Source organism: Lathamus discolor, chromosome 16 (genome assembly GCF_037157495.1).
Source record: "Lathamus discolor isolate bLatDis1 chromosome 16, bLatDis1.hap1, whole genome shotgun sequence".
NCBI lineage: Eukaryota > Metazoa > Chordata > Aves > Psittaciformes > Psittacidae > Lathamus > Lathamus discolor.
This window is the reverse complement of record NC_088899.1, coordinates 4,763,399-4,779,925: the sequence shown is the minus strand read 5'-3', so window position 1 is coordinate 4,779,925 and position 16,527 is coordinate 4,763,399. Positions and strand designations below refer to the sequence as shown.

Genomic DNA, 16,527 nt, shown 5'->3' with positions numbered 1-16,527 from the left:
AGTGTCCTGCTGTGACCACCTCACTGAGGAAACAACCTGGCAGTGGTTATTGTGGTCCCTGGGGACCATGCGATTTCACCTCATCCCATATGCAGCTGCAGGACTATTTCCTTGTAAGCACCAGTATAACCAAGATGTACATTAGTGTATGGGCCATGAAGCGTGTGTGACAAAAAGCCTGTTCAGCTCCCAGCAGAGTCAAACTCCTTCTGCCAACCTGCCCGGAGATCCAGCACGTGTGTACACCCAGGAACCACCTTCCTCACTACTCAATTATGTACTCCCTAAGAGGAGCACAGTCTGGAATGCATGGCTGAGTATCCCATCTAACTAAAAGGCAGGCAAGGGGAATGCACTTGCATACGTGTGATTGAACCTTGTTTGAATTCAGGCCCTGTGCTGGAAATGAAGCTCATCTGAGATGGCAGCAAAGTCCCCTGGAAATAGGGACATAATAATGAGGACACACAAATTAACCTGCTCCTTTTTGCACATGTGCCCCAAGATACCAGTGATGAGAACTGGTCATGGCCCAATGTTAATGTCCAGCGCCCAAACCCAGTAACATCAGCATCATTCAGGGGCATTCATTCCATACTGACTCAGATGGCAGGCGGCCACCTCCTGAATCACTCATACCGCTTCCTGCAGTGCTTAGGTGGTCCTTGGAGGTGTCCCATGCGCTACAGCTCACTTAAATTTATGACAGTTCCCTGCTTTATAGCTCCGAGCAGTATTGCTGCAGACAGACTGGTTTTGTCTGGGGATACTGAAAAATTAATCATCTCAAAGAGACGTTACTGGGTCAAATTTGTCCAAAAAGCTGCTTTTTGAAAGACGACTGAACTGAACTGTATTCCCCTGCTTTATTCTGCTAAACAAATCAGTTTTAAAACAGCAAACCCACGTTCCCTGGAGCGTTCGCAATGCAAATATTGCAACATTCTGTCAACGGATAACGACGCCGAGGATGCAATTCACTGAACAGCGACTCTGCTGCCAGCGCTAGGGCTGAAACCCGGGGTTACGCTCCGCCGTCCCGGAGGCGCGCAGGGCGCTGCGGAACCCAACAGCTCGGTTGCCCCCCCCGGCCTCCCCTCAGGCTCTGCCGTTCCCCGCTCCCCTTCTCGCAGTCCCCGCTGCCGGCCGCTCCCCCGACCCCCGCCGGCTCCCCCCGGCCCCGCCCCGCTGCCCGCCCCCTTCCCGGCCGCGGTGGGGCGGAGCGGGCCCGGGCGGAGCTGGCCGCGCCCCGGGCCAGGCCGGGGGCGGAGCGGGGCCGCGGCCGGGCGCTATTTGGGCCATGTGACGGGCCGGGCCCCCCTTACCGCGCCTGGCGCCGGGAGGAGCGGGGGTGCTGCGGCTCCAGCCTCCCCGCCGCGGCGGGGGAGAGCCGCCCGCTGCCCGCTTGCGCTCCGCTGCGCACCGCGGCCCCGGGAGCAGCCTCCGGCGGGGCCCGGCCCGGCCCCCGCCATGGTCCTGCCGGCAGCCCCGGAACGGTAGGAGCCGCTGGGAGGGAGGAGGAGGAGGATGGCAGCGGGTGGCCGCGGGCCCGGGCGGCTCTTTGCCGGGGTGGCGGCGAGCGGACCCGCTTCCCCCCGCGGAGATGCCGCCGCTCCCAGCCCGTGCAAACAGCTCCGAATCGGTGCCAACTTCAAACCGACCCCCGCCGGGCTGGGGCGAAGCCGGGCTCTGACCCGCCGGTGAGGCTGGAAGGCGCTTATGAGCCCCGGTGGTTCGGGCGTGGAAGGCCCCGTCTCCGGGGAGCAGCGCCCGGAGCGCCGGGGCTAATAACGGAGCAAGCCTCGGGGCCTGGAGCAGGGCTCCCGGGGCCGCGGGCGGGATGCCGTGCGATGGGCGGCTGCCAGAGGCCGGTTGGCGGAGCTGTGTGTGTGGATTTGGAAAGCAAACACTGATAATGTCAGTTCGGAGATCTTCAGCTCGTTAAGGAAGTCGGGTTGTTTGTTCAGTGTCTGTGGTTGCAGTGGTGGTCTCTGGAGCACACCTTACAAGGCCTGATTAATATGTCTGGGTTTTTACTACCTAAACCTATGCTAAATACAACGGGAGCTTATATAATCCTGTATCTGGAGTTCCTAGACTGTGGTTAGGAGGGGAGAGTAACCTCATGCTGAGATCTGCCGTTTGTTCTCTCTATTCCTTGCCTGGGCAGTCAGTGTGGCTGATGACTGATGGTGGCCATGCCTGATTAGAAACCTATGAATTGTCTGAGCCGTTGCTCAAGATAAGGAAGTTTACAAAATGATTGTAAAATGGGAGTTGCTACTTTGGAGAAAGATCAGCTCTTTTTTTTTCCTGATAGTGATGCAGGATGGATTTACGAACCTTTTGTTTCAGAAGCAATCTTTGCTTTTCCCACCCCTTTCGTGTCTGATTTCAACATCAGATTCCGTGTTGCCAAGCACAGTAATAGAGGCAGCTTAGCCTTGCTGGGTGTAAGTTGACTGCTACATTACCAGGACCAGCCGGTGGAGCTTCTAGTGGCTTGCGGTAAAAGAGATTTGGCTGTAGAATGGATGGGGTCCAAGTGGTTATCCCAGCCTATGAGGATGGATATTTCTGTAGTGAAATATAATGATAAGAGAGCTACTGGGAAAGTGATGGAGCTGTGCTATTGATTACAAAGCAAATGGTGATGCTGTGGAGCATTTAATGAGCTGGTGGAAGAGCATCTTCTGACCAACCAGTGGGTACTGTACCAGCCTCACTTAGCTCGGTCGGTGCCTGGCCCTGGCATGGTAGTTGTGATGATGGAAGCATAAAGCAGCAATTTAGACTTTTCTCCCGTTGAAGACAAGGGATGAGCTTCAGCAGTGCATCCCTCTGGGGGCATCGTATTGTTGCAGCGCATCAGCAGCAGGCTTTTGCAGCCTCTCTCCTCTGCTTTAGAGGTTGCTGAAGTGCACTATAATGTGGTTGGAGCTTGTTTGTAAACTTGTGTTGGAGATGTTGGCGACGAGGGTTTGTGTTCTGGGAACTGGCTAGCTGCTGTGTGCTGTGTTTGTGTGGAGTCACTTCAGGATTGCTAGATCCTGGATGTGGAAAATGTGCTCTGCTTGTTGCTCTCCCATGTGCTTTTCCCTGGCACCTACGCTTCATTTCCTCGGACAGGGTGAAGGGAACCTGCAGGGGCTGCTGGTCTTGTCAAGTCTGTCTTGTGAAGGCTAATTATGAATTCCTGAAGCTCCTTGGAATTAAGAATCTGTAGCTAGTGAGGACGCTGTATGCCAGGCTTTGAGTGCAGACCACGCTGCCAGTGCATCTTCCAAGTTACAGCATAGTTTATGAAAACTATTAGATGCGGAAGGGAGTACGTTCTGTGGCTGTCTGAGGTTTGTGTCTCAGTTGAATTCTGTGGCTGGTGCCACTGAGTACACTGGAGTTGGCAGCTGGTATGCTACCAGATAAGCCAGTGCAAGCTGTGTTTATAGTTTTGGGTTGTAGTGTACGTGTACTGACAGTCTGAAGTCATGGAGGGCTTGTGTTGACAAGGGGAATAAAGTTTAACTGGTGCTGGCAGGGAGTATCAGTGAGATGACCTCAGTGGGGCTGTGCATCTTCACGTCCTGTGGAAGGAGGCTTGTGCATGTATCAACTGGTAGCTTGGTGCAGCATTATAGCAGTGGGGAAACAGCTTACAAGACCTGCAAGGATTACTCTAGTGAGCTATTTTGGTGTGAGTTTCCCCTAAACTTGACTCTGCCAAAGGCTGGCCTATGTGGCTGGCTGGCTTGGAAATAGCTGCTGTGCTCCTCTGCGTTTGCAGGCATGTGATGTGACTTAGCAAGTCAAGTTGCTGGTACAAGATAGACCCTCGTTGCTTCAGACCAAGCTGTGTAATGCCTGTGGAATAAAAGTGAGTAAGTGTCTGAGGACCAGGGTTACTAAACTGCAGTCCCTGGACTGCTCTGCTGGTGGCCACTGCAGAATGTGTTGGTTGATGTCAAGGCGTTGACTCACTTCCAGTTACTACACTGCTCTGAGCAGCAGAAATTCTTCGTTTGAGTTATTCCGTGTTCGTAACTGCTACGGCTGCCGCTGTTTCAATGAATGGTGGGGGGCATGAGTGAAGTTGCCTGTAGCCAAGATAGGATATGTGCTACAGGAAATGGCCAAGCACTCCACTGACTGTTAGAAAGCCCAGCTCCAATGTACTAGTTCCCAAACACATGCTCGTTTTCCACTGTTAACTGGTTTTCCCCAGTGGCTACTTAAAGCAGTGCCACCTCTAAAAGAAGTAGGGAAGGGTTTGTTCAGAGATTCCCCTTTAACTCTGTGCTGCTCTGCTGTCATAGGTAATGCTTTGGAAGCTCCTGGGCTAAATTAAATTGCATTGATCTGGAAATGGTTCCAGAGGGTCCTACTGTAAGTGAAGTAGAATCAAGTTAGAAAGAATATATAATGGGTCTGTCTTGGGAAGATTTAGCCATCTTGTTGGGCAAATGAATATGATAGGAGACTGAGGAAACTCTCTCTTGTGCATGGCAGGGTGCCTTCCTGGAGGAATTAGTGAGCTATAGAAATATAATGTATATATGTAGTCATGAGTGTGACTGAGATGCAGCCTTGTCTTACACATGGGACAAGTGCAAACCAAGTTGTCTGCAGGATAAGAGCATGCTACTGGAGACCAGGGTGTCTGGTTTGGTGCATGCCACTGGGAGAACTCATATGTCATTCTTTTATGTCTGCTTCTGCTTTCCTCAGAGCTGAGAGGTCAGGAACAATCTGTTGTCTACCCTCATCCTTCCACCAAAGGGCAGACCGAAACAGTGAGACTTAGTTGCAGGAATTGATGTTCTTGGTGGCAGTGAAATCTTCCTCCTATTCAGTGATTGAACCAACCAACCAGGTACCAAAGTGCCAACAGATCCTGTACAGCTTCATAGGACAGACTTGATTTTCCTCCCTTGCAGTCAGTTAAGCTGGAAGCTGCTCTTCCTTCCTAAATATGAAGGTTTCTTCAAGTCAACCATAGTGTCTGTTGCAAATGAGTCCTATTATGAGGAATTTGAAAGCCAGCAACATTCCAACAGTGACTTCTTAGCTTGTTGCTAAACAGTCTGTCACCATCTGCCTGAACACAGGGGTTCAGTGTGATCTTGGAACAAACCTGTCTGAGCCCTGAAGCAGGCTGTGCCAGGATGGTTTTGGTCCTGGAGAGGCTCAGGAGTTATTGGTGCTCCAGAGCTGCCGATCTGGAAAAAGTGTGTGACTTAGGAGTGATTTTTACAGCAAATGTGATTTAAATCTTCATTGTGGGTGTTAATATGGTACAGGAGCTGCTTGCTTCTGTAGCAGTGGGGTGGCACAAAGCTGCCTCAACTCTGTAGCATTGAAGGGAAAGAGCAGGCTTACCCTAGTAAAACAGATATGGGGTGAGCTGGATGCTCTGTTGAGGTCCGCCTCTAGCATGTGAAGCAGTAAAGGTGCTGACGAAACAGCCAGCTGAAACCATGTCCTGCTATTGAGCTGAAACTGGGTAAAACTTCAACTGTCCCAACCCAAGGGATGCCTGGGATACTGTAGATGTAGACTGCCTTTAGCAAGAGTGCAGTGGTAAGAACAATTTCTTAGCATGTTAACTCCATGTTTTGGGCTTTGGACCACTGGGATAAGCAGATGCAAGTGCTGGCTAGTGAGATGGGTGCTTGGTGCTGTCTCATGACTGCTGGGGACAGTTCTTTGTCACATGTCATGCTTGGGAATGACTTAAGCTCCAGAGTTTTCCAGGCCAGCTGGTGCTTGTGGCAAGCTGACAGTATTGTGTGTGCCCCAGGGAATGTGGTTTAGAGGGATGACTGTAGGGCTGCAAGCCAGGGACAGCTGTGGGCTAATCCTTCCTATATATCTGACTTGATGTGTGGCCTTGCTTCAGTCGCTCCACATTTTGCTTTAGGGTTTTTAAATGAGAAAAGAAAGCCAGTGCTTTTCTTGTCTGATCACCTGTGGCAGGGAGGGATGCTAATACCAGGTTTTATTTAAGGGGTTGTATCCTATGGCTCATCGAAACAGTAAAGACTGGGGAGGGGGGGAGAACCAATAAAACCAACCCCAACCCCACCACCGTCTGCTTGATTTCAAAGTCAGAGCAACAACTCTTGACTCGAGAGCTTTGTGGCAGAAGGTGGTAATGTCTGGATGGAGTTACCAAACATGGGCTTTTGCTTTTAGCCTGGGAGGGGAATTTGATGAGGCTTGTAAGTCGGAGCAGCTGTGTAGATGTTAGTTTCAAACTGCTTTCTTTGGATAGCTGGTATGTTATCAAGTCAGGAATCTGTCCTGAGGAGATCCCAGATGGGGCCTTGACACCATAAATGTACAAAGGCACTTGGTTGCACAAAAACTGCAGAAACAGCTTAGTTCTGAAGGCTGAGCCACAAATGGTAAACAGCCAAGAAAAGCAAGCAAGGGTTAAGGCCAAGCTGCTCTCTCTGTGAGGAGGCTGCACTGGTCTCAGATGCTTAGAGATTCCTAGTTTAAACTTTAGAGAACTTCACTGTGGATACATTCTGGTTTGAATGGCCTTTTGAAAGTTAAACTCTGTTAAGTGGAGATGTGAAAAATGCCTGGATTCCAAGTGCAGTGTTTGGAGGCTTGAAGGAAGTCCCGGAGTTTGCCAAATTGCAGTTCAGGGTGATATGGTGCTTCAGGATCCCTGGGTCTGTTGTGGTATAGCCTAGTGAGCTGTGTTGCAAGGAAAGAAGCATTGCTTCGCAGTGGGAAGAGAAGAATGGCCCTTGAAATACTTCCAAGCAGTAGTCTTTGGTCTGTACTGTGAAGGAATTGGGACACTGGTTATGTGGAATGGGTAGGGTTGGTTCTATGTTGTCAGCAGTTCTACATGTGCCTGTCTCTGATAGACAGTCTCCCCATGCTATTTAAAGGCAAAACTGATAATGTTATTGAATGTGAACAATGGGGGAAGGATTGCTTGGTTCCATACTAATCCCATGGTATATCTGGGACTTAAAGCATCAAGTGATGCCCATGTAAAGGAATACCTAAACCTCTTTGGACCAGCTGCTAAGGAGTAAGCTGAACTGGGAGCGTTTGTGTCCTAGCTTCTCTGAACTGTTGAATGGCTGCAGAAGAAACCTATTGATGCTTCTGCTGAGGAGATTTGGGGCCTGTGTAAATGCAGAAAGTACCTGGCTTGATTCCTATGGGCAGGAAATAGTTGCTTGGACTTTGTGTTCTGGGGTTATATGATGGGTACAAGCTGCTGCAGGCTGGGCTGTGGTGATACCCTGCAGCTTGCTGCTGAGCTTCTGCACTCCTGGCTTAAACATTTGGCTTCCTTGCCTGATGTCCCACACAGTTTCACTATTGATGTTCTGGGGTTTTCCGTGTGGCATGTTGTGCACTTCCAGCTGGAACAAAATAGAGCTGGGGTGGGAGTGAATCAATAGAATGAACAGTTCTTGGGGCTTTTTTGTGAGCCAAGCCGTTGCTTTCCTCCTATTACCTCAGAGCTTTTCTGGAGTGCTGTGTGCTCCTCCTGCAACAGGGATCAGACAAGCAGTTGTAAGCGATTTCAGTGTCAGATTTGATTCTGGTACTGATTCAGGCACCTCAAAGATCTTGCTCGCATAACTTAGTAAGCAGCCTAAGAGGAAAAGGGCAGAAGGGCTGCACACATGGCCCTGATTCCAGCAGGATATTGCTGTAAGGTTAGGTATGTGGCACGCTGTCTTGCCAATGCGCAGCTGCTGTGGAGAAGTTGAAAACGGAGCAGCTAATCTGCTGTGAAGTGGTTCTGAGCTTGGGTAATGGTGAAAATCCAGGGAGTGAAGGCAGACCAGCATGGTAATTGGCTTTCCAAGCTGTTGGTTTGATTTGCTGTATGCTGGGATGAGGAAAAGAAAGGGCAAAGTGTGTATTTTATGCTTATTGATACGGATCCATTTCAGTGGCTGAGGTTCATTCTAGAATTTGGATCCTGTAGTGTGTTCTTGATATCTGCCTTAGTTAATGGACTTTGAGATGATCTACTCAAGGACCAAGAAGCTGCTAAATAGTCCATCTTAACTTGCTGTTAGCAAGAAGCAGCTTTTGAAGGAACTAAGAGGTTTCCTGGAAGGTCCATTCTACATGTTTCCCAGCTGAATCTTTCCTGTTTTATTGAGGCATTGGTGTTCCTCATACGCTTCTGATCCTGTGGGCATGCGGCATGCCAAGTGGCTGCAAGATGTTCCCTTCCAGTGAGATTGTTGCGGTCATAACGTGCCCACACAAGCCCAAATCTGCTCTTTTAGCATGAGTAACATTAAATCCTGAGGCTTTATCTGAGTAATCAGATAAAGCTGGTGTGTGGACACTGAACTGGATTGGCAAGAGGCACAGCTTTGTGTCAACACTTTAAGTGGGAGGGGACACCTGACTGGAGAGAGCCTGGAAGGAGCAATAGCTCACATCTGCAGGCAGGCTGGGGTTGTGCAACCAACCTCCTACTTGCTCCATAGCCAGAGCAGTGTGCTGCGCAACTAGGGGAACCTTGCCAAGTATGCTGTGACACTCCAGGATGGCAGGTACATCCAGACGTTTGCCTACAAGGAACTTCAGTGAATCTGCTGCCTTACTGAGCTTATTAGCTTTGGAAGACGAGAGCCTTTGCTGCTGTGTCTACTTGCATATGTTTGGTGATATGTTTTTCCTATAAGGACATGTCTTCTCCAAAAAGGAATTTGGCTGTGACTGGTCAAGTGCCTTTAGTCTTTGTCCCTTGATGTAGGGATACCATATATTAAGACTGATGATAAATCCCTCTGTGTATTTGATACCCGAGAATGGTTTTCAAGCTTGTGGCCATTTAGATGAAGAGGAAGGATAGGGTATTATAACCGGTGCTCATTTGGAGGCATTTCATGGTATTTGGATTAGGATGCCTTCACATCTGCCGAACAATGCCAGTTTAGACCATTCTTGAAAGAATGCTTGGCCTCATGGGAATCTCAATTCCAAGGTGCGAAACAGTAGAGGAGAAAGCTCATCAGTGATTTTACTGTCGAGATGGCTTTTGTGCCAGTGTAGTGCTCAAGGTACTCCTGTTTTGGCATGTCTAAGATGCCTACAAAACCAGCATGTCATGGATATTGTCTGTCCCAGGATTGTGGTGCTGGATAGTTATCAGATGAAAGTCCTGTCCTTAGGCCTGAGTGGACAAAGGAGATGGCCCGGGAGGTGGCAGGCAGGCAGCAAAGAGGTGGCACTGTATGTTGCTGAGGGTAACCCTTTCTGCTTGCAAGTCAGATAAAGGTGGGCAGTACAATTAATACATGCCAATTAATACTACATGAATGTCTCTGTAGCCAGCTTCTTCGAGTCCTAGTGTGGTATTAGGTAGAAGCTCTTCCCTGTGAGGGTGCTGAGGCGCTGGCACAGGGTGCCCAGAGAAGCTGTGGCTGCCCCATCCCTGGCAGTGTTCAAGGCCAGGTTGGACACAGGGGCTTGGAGCAAGCTGCTCCAGTGGAAGGGGTCCCTGCCCGTGGCAGGGGTTAGAGCTGGATGAGCTTTAACGTCCTTTCCAACACAAACCAGTCTGGGATTCTATGCTGTCACCAAACCACTGGGATTATGTAGGGGATGGGTGTGCAGGCTGACTGCAGCTTACACTTGAGTATTAGTAGTACTGTAACGAATTGACTACAGACGCAGAACTGCAAGGCAAGTTTTTTCTGGTGTGAGGTTTTTAAGGGAGGAAAGTACTGTTGGATGTGGTGGCTTTGTTTGATATTCCAGGCATTAGACATTCAGACAGTTTACATCTATTCTGTGTTTGGGAAGTTGTGGTGCACTGGATGGTGGGTGGCGTTGGCCTCATTACTTTCCAACTGATGCTTGTAAACAGCGAATCCTAGCAAAGCCATCCTACCTCCTCGAAAGGAGTGAGGACTTCGGTAGCAGTTGAGAGAGTTGAACATAGTTTGGCTGAGGCTGACCAGCCTTAGAAAAGACAAGCTTAGATAGCGGGGAGCAGCTAACAGTACTGTGCTAAGATCTAATTCTTGCTCACTGAACTCTGAAGAAGCAAGGCAGCTTATCTTTTGTGCTTGTTCCTGTGTCTTTGTTAAGAACAGATCTTTCAACTTTCTACAAGGTTTCTTCCCTTTTCTCTCTTCCTTAAGTTCTATTAATGTGTTTCAGATTTGGTGTCCTAATTGGAAACTTTCCATTGATGTCATGGGAGCTTTCTGTGGCCCACATCAAATAGCTTGGTTCACCAGGAATTAAGTGACTGTACAAATGTTGATATTAAACACTTATTTAGAAGGCATGTTGACTTACGAGGACCTGTGATGACTACTGCGGTATGTTGGGAGGATAGGTTGACTGTACAGCTTTTGTCTTGCCTTTGAACTGTAAAAGTACTGGCAGCTGTTTAATGCCTAGATAAGACAACTCAGGCTGGCTTATATCTACCAAGCTTGTCCCATCACTCACTGTTGCACTATTTCTTGTCTCATGTTGGAGAGGTTTTTGGATGGGTAACCTGAATAGAAAAGACTCAGATGGTAATGTCTGGAATAGTCACAGCAGAAAGCTGTTGGCTTAATTACAGGTACTGGAATTTTGCTGTTTTAGAAAGGAAACCCACAGTTTAGTCTGCTGAGAAGCCCTAGGGAGGGAAGGGAGAGATGATGAACATGTATGTTCTTCAAACTCTGCTTACTCAGGCTTCTGTGGTGGTGTCAGGGTATTTGGAAGGTGAAAACAGAAGGAATACAAACCATTTTAGCATTCCCTGTCATCCAAAAATAGACATGGAGCAGTGGCTGTCTCTGCTTCCCTGTAGGAGATGGTGCTTCTTCCTAATTTAAATGAAAGATCTTTTCAAAGCTGTTTGGGGTGTTGGGGAGCCTTCCTGATGAACACTGTGTAATACCTAGCCACTGTCTCTGCAGTAGACTATAATAAAAACCTTTTTATCAGTCAGCTCTGCAAGACTCACTGGATTCATGCACTATGTGGCTGTGTACTGTGTATGCAAGATCAATCTGCTTTAGAGTTATGGGTAGTAGGGGGAAGTCTTGTGTAGAGCTGCAAACTGTGCTCACTTACTTCACTTTTGAGGGCAAAATGCTTTTGAAAACTTAACTGTTTAAGCCTGAACAACAAGAGCAGCAAGGCTTTAGATCTGACTTTGATACGTGAAATTAAGCAGAATCTTTTCAGGCAAAGAATGTTTAAATGCTTTTACTGCTCTTCCCAAGAGGTCCAGTATTGGACTGCTGTCAGACTAAACTGCCTAGAAAGCCAAGTGTGCCTACACAAACTTGAACTGAGATTTTCGGTACGGTGCTCTGCCTTGAGATCAGGACAGATGCTTGATATGTAAGGGAGGAGGTTCCATTTCCTTTACGCGAACTTTCCTTCTAGTATCCCTCCTCAAACTGATGTTGAAGTTGTCATGGATATTCTAATTGCAGTCTTTCCATGTTCCAGCATTGAGCCTGTTGATGTAACTGTAAACGGTGAGCTGGGAGGCTTTTTGGGAGTGGATGATTTGGGAGACACATTCTTGTTGCTGGGTGTAAAGATGGGCTGCTCCATACAAGACTTAATGTTGTGAGTCTGGATCATTATGCCAAAGTGGCTCAGAGTAAAAGTGTCTGTGCTTTCAGATGTTGTCTGAAGAGGTGACACTTCAAGCTGTTCACAACCAAAATCCAGTATAAATCGGTTTATTGAGCCCATATATCCTGTCTCTTCAGCAATATATTTCTATGATTCTATGATATTGTTCAAAGCATGACTCTCCTAACCAGTTGTTCCAGTTGCCTGTGCTGAAGCAACTGATGTGAACTGTTACTTCATGCTCATTTCTAATGAAGAGGTACTACCATTATGTAAAGTAATGTTGGACCTAATCATACACATTCGCTTCCTTGCTCAGATTAAATGATTGAGGTTCAGCTTAATTTTGGTACGCAGGAGGTGATGAGGAAGCCACTTAAAGTATTACTTAATTTACGAAGCTTAAGCTAGTGAAACTGGGGTTTAGGAATGTATTTGAGTGTGTCCCAGTAAGACTAAGGGACAAGTTGCACTCCTTGCCACTTGAACCAGCTGCTCTGGACACCAAGCAGTAGTGAAGCAGCTGTGAACAGGGCTGTAGGTGCAAGTCTTGGTCATGGTTTTTGGCAAACAACTCTTGTTCTGTATTACCACAACTGTTATTTCCAGGAAAAAGTTGCTCTTGGATATTTGGCCACCTGACAGTACAGATGTCCTGAAGGCAGCATGTGTATTCCTGCAGCCACAGTTTGTATCATGTGCTTTAATCCATTTCATTTTGGCACATTCTGCGCTTTCAGATCTGATTTGTCTGGTTGTGCTTTTATAGGGATAAAACTTGAAGCAGTCAGCCTAGAAAGGCTTTTGAAAACCAATGTTATGTGAAGCCTTTTGGTGGATGATGTAAGAACCCAGCTGAAGCTGCGGTCACTCTGCCTATCTCAAACCACCACTGCAATTTCCAAGGACCCTTTCAGGTAATGGTGAAAGCAAAACATTGCATCATGCAGTGCCTGCACCCAGCTGTAGGCCTCACTGAGATGTACAGTGTCTCTTCCTAATTATGGTATGTCCAAGGTCAGTCGGATTTAAACACAGAGTCCAACCATGTCATTAAACTTTTTCTGGCTAATGACAAGTCAGAAATGTAGTGAGGCACCATCCCAGGGTGCTGTGCTCTGGGGAGGTGCTGTGCGTGTTCCAGTAAAGCTGGCACTGGGAGTTGTCTCTTGTGTAATCTGCCTGCCAGGAATATCCTCTTCAGCACTTTGAGAGCTGCTGTGAGGTGGCTCCTTGTGTGTATTCTTGCCTCTGGAGGGCTTACCTTCCTAAGCAGACTGATGGTGTGGTTTCAGTGTTGATGAATGTCTCAGCACTAGTCTGTTGTGTGTTTATCTGGCTCTTTTGTTAGGTTTTTGCTCATATAAGTAATGTTTGAGTTAGAGCTTCTGGCAGCTGCCTCAGGAATGAGGCGAGCAGCATCTTTCTAGAGACTGGCAATGGGTTGGGTCAGGCAGAGTACACTGTGATGGCTTCTCTCTGGTATTATCAAACCATTTAAAGGTTAGATAGAAGCAGCTTTTCATATTTACTGCTAATGAGTGGATGGATGAGGATCGATGCTGAATTCCAGGCTGAAGCAAAACAATAAATGTGTGCTTGTAATCAACACAGCATTTAGATTCTGCAAATCTTGTACTGGATCCATGTTTCATAGCTGGTTCTTGTGAGCTGCTTGTACCTTGTACTTCTGTGCTAGCTGTCTTGTCCTCTCCGGATGCTTGCCCCAAGCTCTAGCAGATGAAGCTTGATGCCTCTAAAAAGCATGGAGAAAGAGCAGGAAACAGCCCTTCCCTACCCAAAACCTCAGGATGGCAGATCTAGCTGACCCTTGGGAAAGCTAATGAATCTGCACAGATAAGAGAGAGGGACCTTCTCAGGTACTGGGAGCAAGGTGGGCAAGGGCAATTACATTCTCCCTGTTCAGATGGTGCAGGTGGCATTGCAGAACATCAGTTGTCTGTTTCCAGTGGAAGCCCATTGTACACTACAGCGTGGCGGCACTTCCTAATGGGTTCTGTGTTGTGAAAGCTACCATCTCTTGCCCTAGTGTGTGCAGTGCCAGTAAATCCACATCAGGGCACTGCTGACCAACCCTTGATACACTTGTGATGAACTTCTGTGCCTTGGTGACAGGACTAGACTTGAGCATGTCTAAAAATGTGTTGTATAAGAAACTCGTGGTGATCATGAGCTCCCTCTGCAAAGAACAGACTGTACCAGGCAGACAAGGAATGCCAGTGCTGTTTTCCTTTCTCTGCTGGCTGGGTTGCAAGCCATTTGTACCCAAATGATCCGGAGGTGCTCTGCCATGGTGTGACTCTGCTTCTTTTTTGCGAAGGGATCCCTGGGAAACTGTTTTCCTTCTGAAGACTTGGAGGGGAGGAAAGAGGGATTTGGAAACTGAAGGAGGATATCATGACTTGAGCAAGCCAAGGTGATTGATTACACTGGGATAGCAAGTTGGGATTTGTCTGGACTCCTCGCCTCAATGGGCTGTTGCAGCAATTGGAGAAGAGAACTTGCATCTTCTGGCTATGTTGTTGGATTTGGAAAGGGTTTTTCCACAGCTTTTATTCTGTTCTAAGGGTTGTTGTTTCCAGATCAAGCTTGAATAGAAAACATAAGGCTGCTGCCAGCTTTCTGTCATAGACACCTTTTATCTTGCATTCATCTTGTCAAAGCAGATGCTGCTTTCATTTCTTCCACTATTTTGCTACAAGACTAAAATTACCAGCTCTTTGATGCAGGGGAAGAAATTGTATTTCAAAGCCAAGTACGTTGTTAACTTTGATAATAAAACTGTTGGTTTTATCTTGAAGGTAATTGTGTTCCTTTGAAACCAATCTGAGGGTTGGAAGCTCCTGAACTCTGCTTGCTCTAAGCTAACATACAGCTCCCTCTTTGCTTGGGAACACCAGTGGCTGTTATTTTTGGGTGGGAGGTATAGATGAAGCTGAGTTGCTCAAGGTCCACCCTGCCCTCCCTACCCTTCCTGCCTTCAATGACTTGTACTGAGCATGAGGCTCGTGAACATGCAGCTTCTGGCTTTCATCTTTCACTTAAAAAGATGAGCCCTGTTCCTGTAAGGTGCAATGCTTGTGAAGGGGTGATGGGGCCCAGCTGCTTGCTCTGGGAGGGTTGTTTCCTGGGGAGATGCCTGTCCTCATAGGGAGGGCAACCGGTGGATAAGGCTGAGCTTACAGCATTGCTCATGTAGCCGGTCGCTTTGGGCAATGAAGAATTCCATGGCTGGCTTGGGTAGTGGTCAGGGCATGGAAGAAAAAATGTTGCTGGCTTCATTTAGCATGTTACAAGAACTATTTGATATGCAGGTTATGGGTCCCAGGTCTCATTGAGAGCAGGGGCTGAGGGAAATACCTCCTGGGAAATGGTAGAAGCCGGGTGCTTTTGGAGATGAATTGCAAAAGGCTTTTCTTCGGAAGTGGCTGTTTTCATGCCTGCCTAATCCTACTGAACCCACCAGACTTAAAGCCTCCTGTGGCCCCCTCTTTGCTTACAGGCAGGTAAGCGTGAAGGCACTGAAGAATAAGAATCTGACAAGTTTTTGGGTTAGGAGGCCTAAACTTAATTTGAAGGCCCTGTCATGATTGTGTGATGCTTGTGTAGGGGTTGACTTCTAAAACCATCATTTTGCTTAAATGAACAGATTGGTTTCCTCAACAGTATGAAAAAAATCACTTCCTCTGACTCAGCTGTCTCCTCTTGTGAGGTTTTTGTCTTGAGAGGTGACACCTCAGTCTCCACAGCCCTTGGGACAGGAAAGATCTGACTCTACAGTTGAAGCTATGAAAGATCTACTGGGTCTTTATACACAAGGATGTAACATCCGTTTCCTTTTCCAATGTTTAAGAAGCCTTTAACGAAGAGATGTGGGTAGACTTCCTGGAGGAATGCTGAGTTTTATCATGTGGCAAGGTAAGACGAGACCTGTGGGCTTAATCTGTGCTTAGTGCTTAATGTGCTGTCACTAAGGGGGCAATAACAGCTGGTACAGGAGGCTGAAGTATGTTCACTTCTTTAGGGTTTATTTGACCTGAGGTTTAACACTAAATTCAACCTAAAACTGGAATGACTTGAACAGGGAGGAAGATGCTTAATCTTAAGTACAAGGAAAAGTTTTGTCACCATGAGGCTTGTCAAGCACTGGAACAGGTTTGCCCAGATGTTGTACAGGCTTTTTTGTAGGTTTATGAGGTAACTGGATAAAGCTGTAACCTAATCTGACCCTGCTTTGAGGGAGAGATGGGTCTAGAGACCTCCTGAGGTCCTTTCCAGCCTGTATTAGTCTGATTCTGTGAAGCAAGTTCGTATAGGCATCTTGCTCTGATATTATCAGAGGAGTTTCTGGAAATGGGCAGGCTGCTTTAGTGGTTGATAGCCAACAAGGCTAATCTTCTGCACAGCCAGGCTGGAAAGGACCTCAGGAGGTCCTGAATTGCAAAGCATAAGATCAGTTAAATGTATCTTTGGAAGATGTTTTGCTTCTTAGACACTCCTGCCCAAGGCTTTAGCATGCTCTCTGCCTTCCAGGCTTACTACAGGATGTTTACGAAGACATAAGCCAGTTGCTAAACTGCAGAGCTTGTATCTGTGGCACTTAGTTTGACTGATGTCAACCCCTCTATAAAGAGGGATGTGACTATCACGACAGGTCAAAGGAGCACAGTTAATGTTCTCTCTTGACCTGGTGGTGAAAGGGTGGAGGGAAACTTACTGTACAGGCTGGGGCAGGCTGCAGTTTATGAGCTGGTGGAAGGAAAGAGCTTGGGGAGAAGTTGTGCTTGTTAATACTGCATCCTCCTCTGCTCTTTTTTTCCGCTTCAAGCTCTGTATGGGTTGGGTTAAGCTCCAGCACTGGTCATGTGTGGAAAGACATGCTAGCTATGCACAGATCGTGAGTAGCATTAA

The 16,527-nt window shown here is 47.6% G+C and overlaps 1 protein-coding gene across 2 annotated transcripts in view; it reads left to right on the top strand.

Annotated features, from left to right (window-relative positions):
* Window positions 1–1,314: 1,314 nt before the first annotated feature.
* The window catches only part of SPSB1 (splA/ryanodine receptor domain and SOCS box containing 1), a 33,742-nt gene continuing 18,529 nt past the window's right edge, over window positions 1,315–16,527 (top strand). Inside the window, exon 1 of one of the 2 annotated variants that reach the window (XM_065696576.1) lies at window positions 1,315–1,496. The gene's annotated coding sequence lies outside the window, so the exon portion shown is untranslated. Of the gene's footprint in view, window positions 1,497–15,459; window positions 15,535–16,527 lie in introns of those variants that run through there. The other variant, XM_065696577.1, reaches the window with a different exon arrangement.